At 29.8% G+C, this 11,694-nt stretch overlaps 2 protein-coding genes across 2 annotated transcripts in view; both read left to right on the forward strand.

The window, feature by feature from the left end:
* Positions 1-11,694, forward strand: part of LOC117169879 (neprilysin-2-like) — a 55,744-nt gene that overhangs the window by 36,127 nt on the left and 7,923 nt on the right. The gene's annotated exons all lie outside the window — the stretch shown is intronic.
* The window catches only part of LOC117169339 (neprilysin-2-like), a 52,705-nt gene continuing 50,668 nt past the window's right edge, over positions 9,658-11,694 (forward strand). Inside the window, exon 1 of the mRNA XM_033355677.1 lies at positions 9,658-9,736. The gene's annotated coding sequence lies outside the window, so the exon portion shown is untranslated. The remainder of the gene's footprint in view (positions 9,737-11,694) is intronic.

Below are 11,694 nucleotides of genomic sequence, written 5' to 3' on the forward strand. Positions count from 1 at the left end.
ATATAGGGTCAGTATTGCAGGGGAGATTAAACAGCGTCAAAGTAGGGTCTTGACTTATAAAAATGTAAGCTCTAAAGATTCAAAGTAGCTGCAGAAAGATGTTAGAGCTTTAATGTAGGTTTTAATATTTCATTCTCTAGGAGTTAAAACTTTAAATCAGGGGCTATATGTTTAAATAGCGCAAAAGCAGGTTCTAGTAAGGATCTGCAACTTCAAAGTAGGGTCTAAATTTCAACTCGGCGATATTCTAACTTTATATTATGGTGAAGAATTGGTGTAATGGGAAATAAGAAATGATTGATTTGAATAGAACAATGAATCAATGAATTATTCAAAGGATTAATTTATTAAAATAATGGTTAAAAATAAATAAATTAGTAGGGCATAAATTTCTTGATTTATTTTACATTTGTATGGAAAATATTTCAAAAATAAAGATATAGTTTCATTTCAAAATACAATGTTCAATATTTTCAATTAAAGTACATAGTTTTTATTAAATTTTTTATATTTCTTTGAAAAAAGTGTTAAAAAAGTATCTTTTTTAGTATAAGATAAAATGTTCGATATTGTTTATCAAAATACAGTTTTTAATTATGTTTTCATATTTTAACAAATGAATTTTTGAAAATAAACATATTGTTTGAGTTTAACATGACATGTTCCATATTTTTTAAATCAAAAACATAGTTTTTACTTAAATTTGTGTATTTCAGTGGAACTTTTTTTTTAAATAAAGATATCTTTTCAGTTCGAGAAAATATTTTTAAAAAATTTTTTATCAAGATATAGTATTTAATTCGAATGCTTTATATCTACGGTAAAATTAAAAGAATAAAGATATTGTTTCAGTTAAAAATCAAATGTATCAAGGATAGCTTTTTATTTTATTTGTTTGAATTTACGAATTATTTTACATAATTAACTCTTCGATAATTTTGATATGCAATTTATTTTCATAATTTTTCGCAAAAAGTTTAAACAACAATGAAAAACACGCATCAAACGAAGACAATGTTATTAACAAAAAAATTTTATTTTTGTGGGTGAAAAGTGAGTCTGTACAAATTTATCCAACGCCCCACCCCCTGGGGGAGGGAAGAGTGGTAAACTTAAAATTTCAAATGGGAACCCATATTTTCATTACAGATTCAGATTCTACATAAAAAATATTCACATTTCATTTGAAAATTTTCTTTTAATTCACATCAGATGGCGCTAAATTCCCAAAAAATGATATTGTCGACTGTTTAAGGAATGTGCTGAATGATTGAAGTAGAAAGGGCAAAATTATAGATCTTGATTCTATTTTTAAAATTCAAGATTCTTATTTTGACTCCAAGTATGCGAGCAGTCAATGAATTAAGTACTCTTAGCGCTACCTAGGAACGAAGTGGACTTAGTAGTTGCTTGTTCCTTCTATGGTGCTCTTCTAACAAACCAACCAACCCTTCGTGTAATTTATCTTTCGTTTAAAACAAAAAAAAATTGTACTTGAGGGATTGCAGATTCAGGTACCAATTGGCGGATACGAGAAAATTCCTTAATAATTACAGACCTACATTTTTGTGAATTTAACGGAACTTTTTCTATTAGAATTAAATTAAATTTAGAAAGAATTCTTAAACGGGACCGTAATTTTAGCAACAATAATTTTTAAAATTTACAAAACTGAAGTCCGTTAAAAACAAAGTGGATGACAGGATATTTCACAGAACGTCCCTTAAATTAAAAGCACACAGAGTTCTGTAGTTTTTACATCACCGGGCCGTCGTTTCAAAAGACACCTATCTAAAGGCTGGGTAGTGTCAAATTCTTACGAGTACCAACTAGAACCCCTTCTACCGCAGTCTATCAACAACCCCGAAAACCGCTTCGCATGACTTCTAGGTTTGCTCCATTAAGAAAGCGTTTAAGGTTTTCTTTTTTCTGTAGGTCTCCTGGCACGGGGCTGCCTTATGGCCCTCCAGATTGCATCTGCGGCATTTGTCAGCTGCATCTGTCTGACAGGGACTGCCTCAAGCTCAACGAAGTCTAGGACACAACCGCTCGGTCCTCTCTGTCACGTTTATCGTAGGAGGAGCACCAATGCGCTCCCCTAGAGCGGCTTGAAGAGCTTCTTAAATATCTACCACCTCTGTATAATCCACGTGGTCATAAATTACAATTTTTCCTCTTGGGACGAGGTGACGAACACCACCGTTTTCTCCAAGAGTCCCTGAGAGAGCAGTTCAAAACCACTCTCTTTCCTCCTAAGTGGCTTTGAGCTCTATAAGCACATCGCTAGCTCTTGCCTACCTGATGGCCTTGAAAGAAACACCGTGCTCGTCAGGCTTGCAATCGCATAGACTTCCTTCAACACGTCTACATATTGCTTCCCAGCATCAGATTTAATGGCAATAGCCTCTCTGGGAATTCCCGTATTTCTTAGATTCATTTATCCACAAAGTTCCTTCTCCCGTTTTGTATTCTTTGTGGTCATTTCCTCCGTTTTCTTCCCACTGTTTTTAGGCGGCTTCTTCTTCTGTCTCATACTTTAGGCCTCGGTCCACTCACCCTCAATCTGGGTTTTGGGCTTCTTCGGGGCCAGGTTTTTTTTCAGATTCCCCTGATGACCCCAGCATTGGCCCTCAGAAGTTTTTCCATCCTAATTATTTGGTCTCATACACCGATAGAGATCTGGTTCTAAGTGGCCTTCTCACAGAAGTGTCCAATTCTGCTAGAATTTCCATATCCTCCACCGACAAATTGTTCGAACCCGCCCCCCAATCCGCGAGTCGGCGTCGGCCACCCGGGCTTGCACCCGATCAAAATCGACGGTGAGATCTTTCCTCACTTGAAGTATATTGTTTTTATCAACACCCTTCATGTTTAATTTGATTTCAAGATTACTTCCCCTAGGTGTTCCTCTTAGTCACACTCCTCTTCGTTCTTTTCTATCTGACATAGGAGGCCCTACCAGTAGCTGCGCTACCACTATTTTTGTGACGTTTGTCACTGAAATGTTGTACAATAACTAAGGGAGAAACCGCAACTGGCATTTTTTATTTATAAAAAACAACTGAAAAGTTAATGTTTTTAAGTCTAAAATTGCTTAAAAATTATGTGATTTGCAAAATTAGAAAATTTATTGATTCATTCTTGCGCTACTTGTAATCAATGTCATCTAATATGTGATTATAGGCACAAAATTATTCTTATAGCAAGTGGTGTCCAATGCACTGTTGTAGAGCACGCTTTAATTTTTCAATTTTTAACGTAATATTGATAAATGTCGTATCAAACGTTTTAGTTCAAACGTTTCAATGTTAAACGATCCAATTATGAAAGATTCATTACAGAAGTATTGGATTTGAATCTTTTTATGTCATAATGTACTATTTCCAAGATTTTTCATTAAATTTTTTTCATTTATAATTGTGACTTTTGAAAGAATAATATATTAGGATCAAACATTTTTCGCCATGCTGCTTCGGTTAATGTGCAGTATAGTAGGATTTATTTTTGGTGTACAAATATTTCTTTCGAATAATGGGCTTGTAAGAAAATTATATTTGTGTTGAAAAAAAGAAAATTTAGTTGACTGATTACTACGAAAAATCTTTGTTATTTTACTCTAACTGAAATATAATTTACACTTTCGAAAATATTTATAAAAAAATTTACTTTCGGGAATTTAGAAGGATTTTCATAAAGTAGCGTATCAAAGACTTAACTTAAGACTCAGCTAAAACCAGTCCCTGTACTTTCTATAACTTGTTTAAGATATGAAATAAAACAAATTATATATGGAGAACTCTTGTTAATAAATTTATTTAGAAACATACTTAAACCTTTGAATAACTAATACTAGAACAATCCGCTATACGCGCATTAATCAGAACCTTTCTGCAGCGAAAGAAACTAGTTTATTTTCCAGGAGTGTGAAAGGATACATTTTTCAGAATTTTTTACAGAAAACCGTACATGATTCAAGAACATTGTTTATAATTTACAGAAGTTCCTATAATAATAAATTTTAATAGATTTTAATTATATGTATTACAAATGTTTTTTTTGTGATTTGCTGATAATAAATATAAAAAAGAAGTAAGAAATAAAAAAGAGAAGGAAAGGTATGTGTTTGCTTGCCTTCTCATTTTTCTTTTCTCTTATTTATTCTTTGTGTAAAGAAAGAATTTGTTCTTAGGAAATTTGTGTATCTTTTCTTAAATTAAAATAAGAAAAATTGATTGTGGTTACTCAAATTTCGTCATCGGATTCCTTGTTTTATTTTCAGCAATTCCGCATAGTAACTTAACTATTAAGCGCTAAATATAATTTCAAATTTAATTTTAATCTGATTTAAATTTCTTAAATTTTAATGACTTGAATCTCAGGTATCCATAAATAGCATCGTGGTTTCGTTGCTGTTCCTAGCTGTTATCATTTTTCCTGCCTTGATAAGAGTGCTGTATGAGTGCCGAAACGTTGGTGTTTATTTTTTACAAATGCTTTTTGTGCGATTTGATAATAATCAAAACAAAAAAAGACGAAAGAAATAAAAAGGAGAAGGAAGGGGATCTTGTTAGTTGCCTTTGAGTTTTTCTTTTCTCTTTTTTCCAAAAAAATTTGTTTTCTTTTCTTTTTTAAGAAAATTTTTATTTGTTTTTAAAATAAAATTGGAACATCAGTGGTGCTTGTCCAGATTTGACCGTTGAATTCTTGGGTTTATTTTCAGGATTGCTGCACATTAACTTAATTATTGATGTTAAATAGGATTCTAAAATTGATTTTAATCTGATTTAAAATTCCTAAGTATTACATTATTTTTATTTATTCACAAAGTGAGATTTGCTAAGTGCAACATACCTTAATTTATACTGCACGGGACAACGCAATTTTAATATTTTCATCATGTTTCATTAACATAGAAAAATTTGTATCTCTGATTGAAAATGAAAATAATTTTTTCGTAATTTTTATTTTGAGAAATTAAAATAAAGAGTCCAAGGGCTTGCCATTATTAAATTCAGATCTATAGCTATTTCGGTACTTTCCTTAATTATATTAATCCCCTTGAAAACCGTTTAAATAAATGGTTAAATAATTTTTTAAATTTTCATTCGATTTTAACATTTTAAATTTACCTTGAATTTGTATGAATTTTATCAAATTTGTATTCAATAATTCTATATAGGTTCCCTATATTTTTCGAGATGAATTACTCTCAAGAAGAAAAATAAAAAAATCTGAGATTTATAGGTGATTTAAATTCTAAAACAGTTCTTGATCTAATCACCCTGTCATTCTATAAATCTACTCCTTCCAAAACCCCTTTCATACATTACTGACAAAATTAAATCTTTATCTATTTTGCGATAACTTAATTTTTATTTAGTCAGTCAAATCGTTTATCTCTTGGAATAAAGGTTAAGAATAATGTAAATAAATTATATAAAACGTTCAGCATTATGAAGTTTTGATGATGTCAAAATAGCGAAGGTTTATACACTTTTGTTTTTAGAAAGTCACTTAATATACAGAAATCATTGATTAAGCACTTTTCTCAAGACATTTTTATCAAGAAAATTAAAATAAAAAATACTTGAAATTCAGGTACAATGCTGTATCGAATAAAGAGAGTTAACTTCGTTACCAAATTTAGTAACTTAGTTACTAACGTCGTACAAAAATTTCAAACTTCACAATGAAAATTGTTGAGCAATTTTCGAAGTAATTATTTCAAGATATAAAGAGATTTGTCGTTTCTTATCGAGTCTCGATGATACCGAAACGCATAACACTGACACACGCTGACACAGCTGTACTGTCGCATCGCAACTGTTTGTGGCACACACATGTGTAACCTTCTAACACGTCTGTGGATTTGAAAATACAGTAGAGTTCTGTAATTTTAACAGCCAAGAATTGCACTACTCACAGTAGAAATGTAGTTTCTCTGCAACTAATTCATAATAATTATTTTTATCTTTTACGGCATCGATTTTCAATATTTATTATCAGTTCTACAATTACGTGTATGACTGAGCAGTTTTAGATTCTTTACAAAAAAGTTATTGTTCATTCACCGACTTTTTCTCATATGACCCATATCGTAACTAGTTCAGTAATTTCTCAAGTAATTTTTTTTGCTGTTGACAGCGAACCATGTCATTTTGACTTTCTATTTTTAGTTTACATATTTTTTCACGGAGAATCTAAATCTGCAATCAAAAATACAGGTTATCTTTTAAAATTTTAAAGTTATCTCCCCCCTGGCGGCTCCAGGGGCCGGGGTGTTAGGTACATTTGTACAGGGTCGCTTTTCCCTCTCGAAAATAAAAAGTTTTTATGCAGGAAGTTTTTGTCGTTAGATGCGTATTTCTTCAGTTATTTGATGTCTAAAGATAAAAGAATCACCCACCATCAAACTGAACAAAAAACAATTATTGTAAATGTCAATATTTTATATGTATATTTTTTACTTCTGAAACAGTGACTCATTCCTCTGCAAACTTTTTTCTTACCTACAAAATGTTTTGTTAAAAAACTGTATCTTGCAGACACCGCGTTCCATTTTTACATTAAGCAACTTACAGCAAGTTTTTTATATTAATAACATTTGAAGATTTTTAAACGTTAATTTGTCATACATAAATCCGATTGTCCCAGCGATAGCTCCGCTGCATTCTTTACCTGGTCGTACTACTATTATCGGAACTTCTTGTAATTTAACTTTAAGAAACTTATAATGATTTAAAAGCATCGATAACACACTTTCATGAGATAATTTGTATATACAAAATTTATTGTTTATCATATTATGAAAAACTAAACTAAAAATCAGGCCCTTTGTTTCTCTGGAAACTATAATCGGCGTTTTTAAAACTAGTTAAATATAAATCGGTCAATATTTATAGGCTCTAAGTTATCCGGAACCAAAAACTCATTTTTTCACCACTGTGCGACATCAGTTGCGCACATGCGTAAACTTACTGTGGTGCCGTAAGTTTAGACAAGTCCATAAAATCGAACTCGCAATTCAAAAAATTATTAAAACTCTTCTTATTCTGAGCTGACATATAGCTTAATCGATAATAAGAGAGTGTAATTGAAAACAATCTTTTTACAAGATATTGTACGAATGTGATCATCTCGGATCGACACTTTTTTACCCTGTCCGAGCCGAATTCAGACATTCATAAAATATAAAATACTCAATTAAAAATTAACGGATTTCATTCCTTGACTTCAACTCGTGGCGCAACCTATAACATTTGTAGCATAAATCTTAAATTTATAACTAGTACACTTTTTTTAGATTGCGCAAGTGTGCCGCTTCAAATCCCCTCCCGACAATTTTTTCTGTCTACGGATTGTACTTAAATGACGTAATAGCTCAAGGGGAGGGGTCAATACATTTTTTTTAATTTCTTACGGAATGGGAAGGTGGTCCTGCACTTATGCATGTAATTTTTGTAAATTTGCAACAATTTTTTTCTGAAGATTATCTCTTTAGTTATAAATTTTATTATTTGGTTAAAAATTCAACAATTTTCTTAAAAACTCATCTTTTCAGTTGTATATTTTAATGTTTTGTTAAAAATGCGTCCTTTCGGGTTGAAAACTTCACTCTTTTCGTAAAACCTTAACCTATTGTTTAAAATTTGTATTTTATTGCTGACTAGTCTACTAAAATATTTTCTGGAAGAAAACTATTTTTTCTGAAATTTTTTATTTTAATTCTATTTCCTACAAATCTGCCTAATTGCTAGAGAAATTAATTTTTGTTCAAAGTTCGTATTTTCTGGTGAAAAGTCAACAAAAATATTGTTGGAAAAAAATTCAAGTCTGTTTTTGATAAATTGTCATTTTTATTTAAGAATTCATATGTTTTAAGACATATTGCATCTTTCTTCAATAAAAATTCAACCTTTTGGTTCAAAAGTGAACACTTTTTTGAAATTTTGTATTTTTCATTTTTAAATTCACCTGCTTTAGCAGAAATTAGATTTTCCTTGGTAAAAATGAACCTTTTTGGTTAAAATCTCAACAATTTTGTTAAAACGCCATAATATTTGGTTGAAAGTTCAACTTTTTCGTAAAAAATTTACTTTTTGTTTAAAGTTACTACTTCTGTATTTCATCTGTTGTGAAGAAAAATGCAACTACTTAGTTATATGCAACAATTTTGTTAAAAAATCCTCCTTTTTGGTTGACAATTTAACTGCTTTATTAAATATTCAACAATTCTGCAGAAAATTCATTTCTGGTTCAAAATGTATATTTTGTCGTTGAAAAATAAACTTAAATCTTTTTTTGAATGAAAGTTTATTAAAAAGAATTGTCGCTACCTTAATTCACCTTTTGACGACCAATTTCGCCTTGTTTTAATACAAATTCATATTTTGATCGTTAAATATCAAATAAAAATGTTGTTAACAGATAATTCTTCTATTTTTTGGTTGAAAATTTATGTTCTAGATTAAAAAATTTATTTGTTTTGTAGAAATTCTATTTTTTGTTAACGAAAATGCAACTTTTTGGTTAAATATTATTTTTCTTGGCTTCAGTATTTAACTATTTTGCTTAAAAGATTTAGTTGAATCACTCTGTTAAGAAATAATTTTGTTTCTAAAGATATATATTTATAGTTAAAAATTCTGAAACTTCAACTATTTTGTGTGAAAATTAATCTTTTTTGATTAATAAATTAGATCCTAGGGTCAAATTTGAACTAGAATCTTAAAAATTTATTTTTTTATTAAAGACATGTCTTTGGTTGAAAAATTAACTGTTTAGAGGAAAACTTTTTTTTTAAATTAATTTTTCAACTAAAAATGTAACTTTGCCATGTTTTTGAGATTGATCTGGTTTAGTTGGTTATTTTCCTTCATCAATAAAAAAATATAATTTTCTTTATTTGAAATTTCATTTTGGATGGGTAGAACATGCGTCAGATTTGTGGAAAAATAATTTTCAGCTAAAAATTCATATTTCTTTTTCTAAAAATTCAGTTTTTGTAGAGAAAATTTGTCTTTTGGCCTACAAGGTTTAACAATTTAGGTAAGGTTTCATTTATCTGTTGAATGCAAAATCATTATTTGTTGAAAATTTGTTTCTTTGTTCAAAAATTTTTCTTGTATAAATTTTATCTTTTTTGATTGATATATAAACTATGACACATTTTGTTGATAATTTACCTTTTTAGGCTGAAAATTCAACTTTCATCTTGAAAATTAAATTCTTTCGCGGAAAACTTAAGTACTTCGTTAAAAAGCCATCTTTCAAGCGGAACTTTTTTTTTATTAATATACTTTTTAATTTTAAATTTATATCTGAAATACTGTTTTGTTCCATTAAAAAAAGAATCTATGTTGAAAGTATTTCAAGATTAAAATGCTGGTATTTAAATATTAATGATCAAGAAAGTTGAAAAATAAGTCAAGGAAAAAGCAGGGAATTTTGAAAATAAAGTTCTCGGACACCCTGCCTAGTTCTGCTAGCAATAACTAACAAAAAAATGTAGAAAATAAAAATCACGTACATTAGGAGATCGGGGAAGGGGTAGAAATATTTTGTCACGATTTTTACAGGGTAAAGGGGGGTCTCAGAGATGACCTATAATCCGTCACGTAATCATGCCGCGTCTGGTCATAACGGCGCCGACCACTGCGTAGTTGGTGATGTTCCGGGAGTGCTAGTAGTAGCCGTTCTAGTAGCAGTGGTAGTAGCCGTTCGGGTCAGACATTTGGTGAGTGGTTTAGTGGTCCAGAAGAAGTAAAGGTCATCGGCATTAGAGAAATAAAATTTACAGAATGAACTTTAATTTGCTGATTTAATGATCCCTTTTAAAAAATGAGGCAAGAGGAAAAGACAAAAAGTGTCATTGCCAGACGATAATATTCTAAAGAATGCAATCGAGGTCACTGTCTGTGGCACTGACATTACACTTTGTATGAGTTTTTTACCGAGATAATTTTAGACTCACACATTTTGCATTGTTTGAATTTGTTTTTACAACCAGTGAGCGCCTAAAATAAGTGTCACAGTTGTGTTGAGATATCAAAACTGCTGTGCTTCAACTTAATAATAAAAATTAACTCACGAGTTCGTGGACGTGTAGCCTTCAATTAAGATGACGTCAGATATTTACCGAAAAATAAGAAGGTCATGTTTTTGTGCAGACTTGCTTATGTTTTTAAGTAGTATATTATATAAATTAAAGATTTATTCATTAAATTGAATTATATTAAATTATTCTATTTACTTTTTTCTTATTTATTTATTATTGGTTTTCATTTATTATTATATTTATTATTTATATTTTTTTAATAATCAGAAAAAGAATCCTGATAATAAAACTCGGTAGTCATTGCTTTAAAATGGAAAAACAATAATTGTTTACAAACCTAATCTATTTCAACTCAAAATAAGCCATTCAATCTATGCAGACAAAGAAATTTTTTTTTCTATTGAATTAAAAAGATTTTCGTATTAAATATAACAAAATTCTTCTTTTATTTAAAAAAGATCTTAGTGACAACGCAAAACAATATCTGGTTATTGTCCGGGTTTACAGTACGGTGTTCCAAAAGTGCATTACGATATTTTCCTGAAATTCCTATGCATCCAACCCCGTCCGCGCCCAACACACATACAAAAAATTCATCAAATCCACAAAGAAAACGTATTTTTTAAGAATTATTTTTAGAAGTTCCGAAAGCCCCATGAAGTTTCTGATTTATTTCCCATAAGAAAGAAAAGCGTTTTTTTTCAATTTCATTTAGTCCTCAATATCAGATGTATCAAGTTGACCTTTAATACTTCCTTTTAACATTAGACATAGAAGACGACTAAAAAATTATTATTTAAATTTTATCCTCATAAATCTCTTTTTAGAGTCCCAAAAAAACTCCATAACAAAACAATGGGGTTTTCCGAGTTTATGCCGCTAAATATCACTTGTTACGCAATCTAGTTGCAGTTTGTTTAAGAACTTTTCAACTAGTCGCCTTCTTATATAAAGGGAAAAAATAATTATCGCATTTTAACCAACATAATTGTTCAAATAATTTAATATTGCTTTCAACTATCTTTTTCTATAGTAATAGTTTATAGTTTTGATTTTCTAAAATATTGTTCGCTTTTCGGTAATTATGTACCTAAACAAGTGATAATTAATTCAATTTAACAAACACAAGTACGAGAACTATTTATCATTGCGTTTAACTATCCTCTTTCAGAAGAAAAGAATTTTTCCTCCTTTGCCAATGTTAAAAAATGTGAATTGTAACAAAAAAGGGCCTAAATGACTCCTTCTAGCAAAAGTTGCACTCAATTTCATCTACATAGAAAATTTTAAGAATATTTCAAAGATTTTATTCTATTTTTTATAAAATGTGTCGACAAAAAAGCAAGAAATTTTTAAAAATGATCCTCTCCAATTTTTATTTATTATTTCTTCATATAGAAAACGCCAGGCCAAATTAAACATTTCAGTTTACTATGAGAGGCGATAACCAAAAACGAATATTAATTATTCAAACATTGCGTTTGTTAAATATCATTATCACATCACTTTTAGTGAAAAATAGACCAAAAGTTGTAACTTTCTAATCCTAATTGTGAAATCAAATTCATATGAACAATTATAAATTGTTTGAAGAATTTATTTCAATATCTAGTTTTCCATAACAAATCATATTTTTT

This window comes from Belonocnema kinseyi, chromosome 3, assembly GCF_010883055.1.
Source record: "Belonocnema kinseyi isolate 2016_QV_RU_SX_M_011 chromosome 3, B_treatae_v1, whole genome shotgun sequence".
Classification (NCBI taxonomy): Eukaryota; Metazoa; Arthropoda; class Insecta; order Hymenoptera; family Cynipidae; genus Belonocnema; species Belonocnema kinseyi.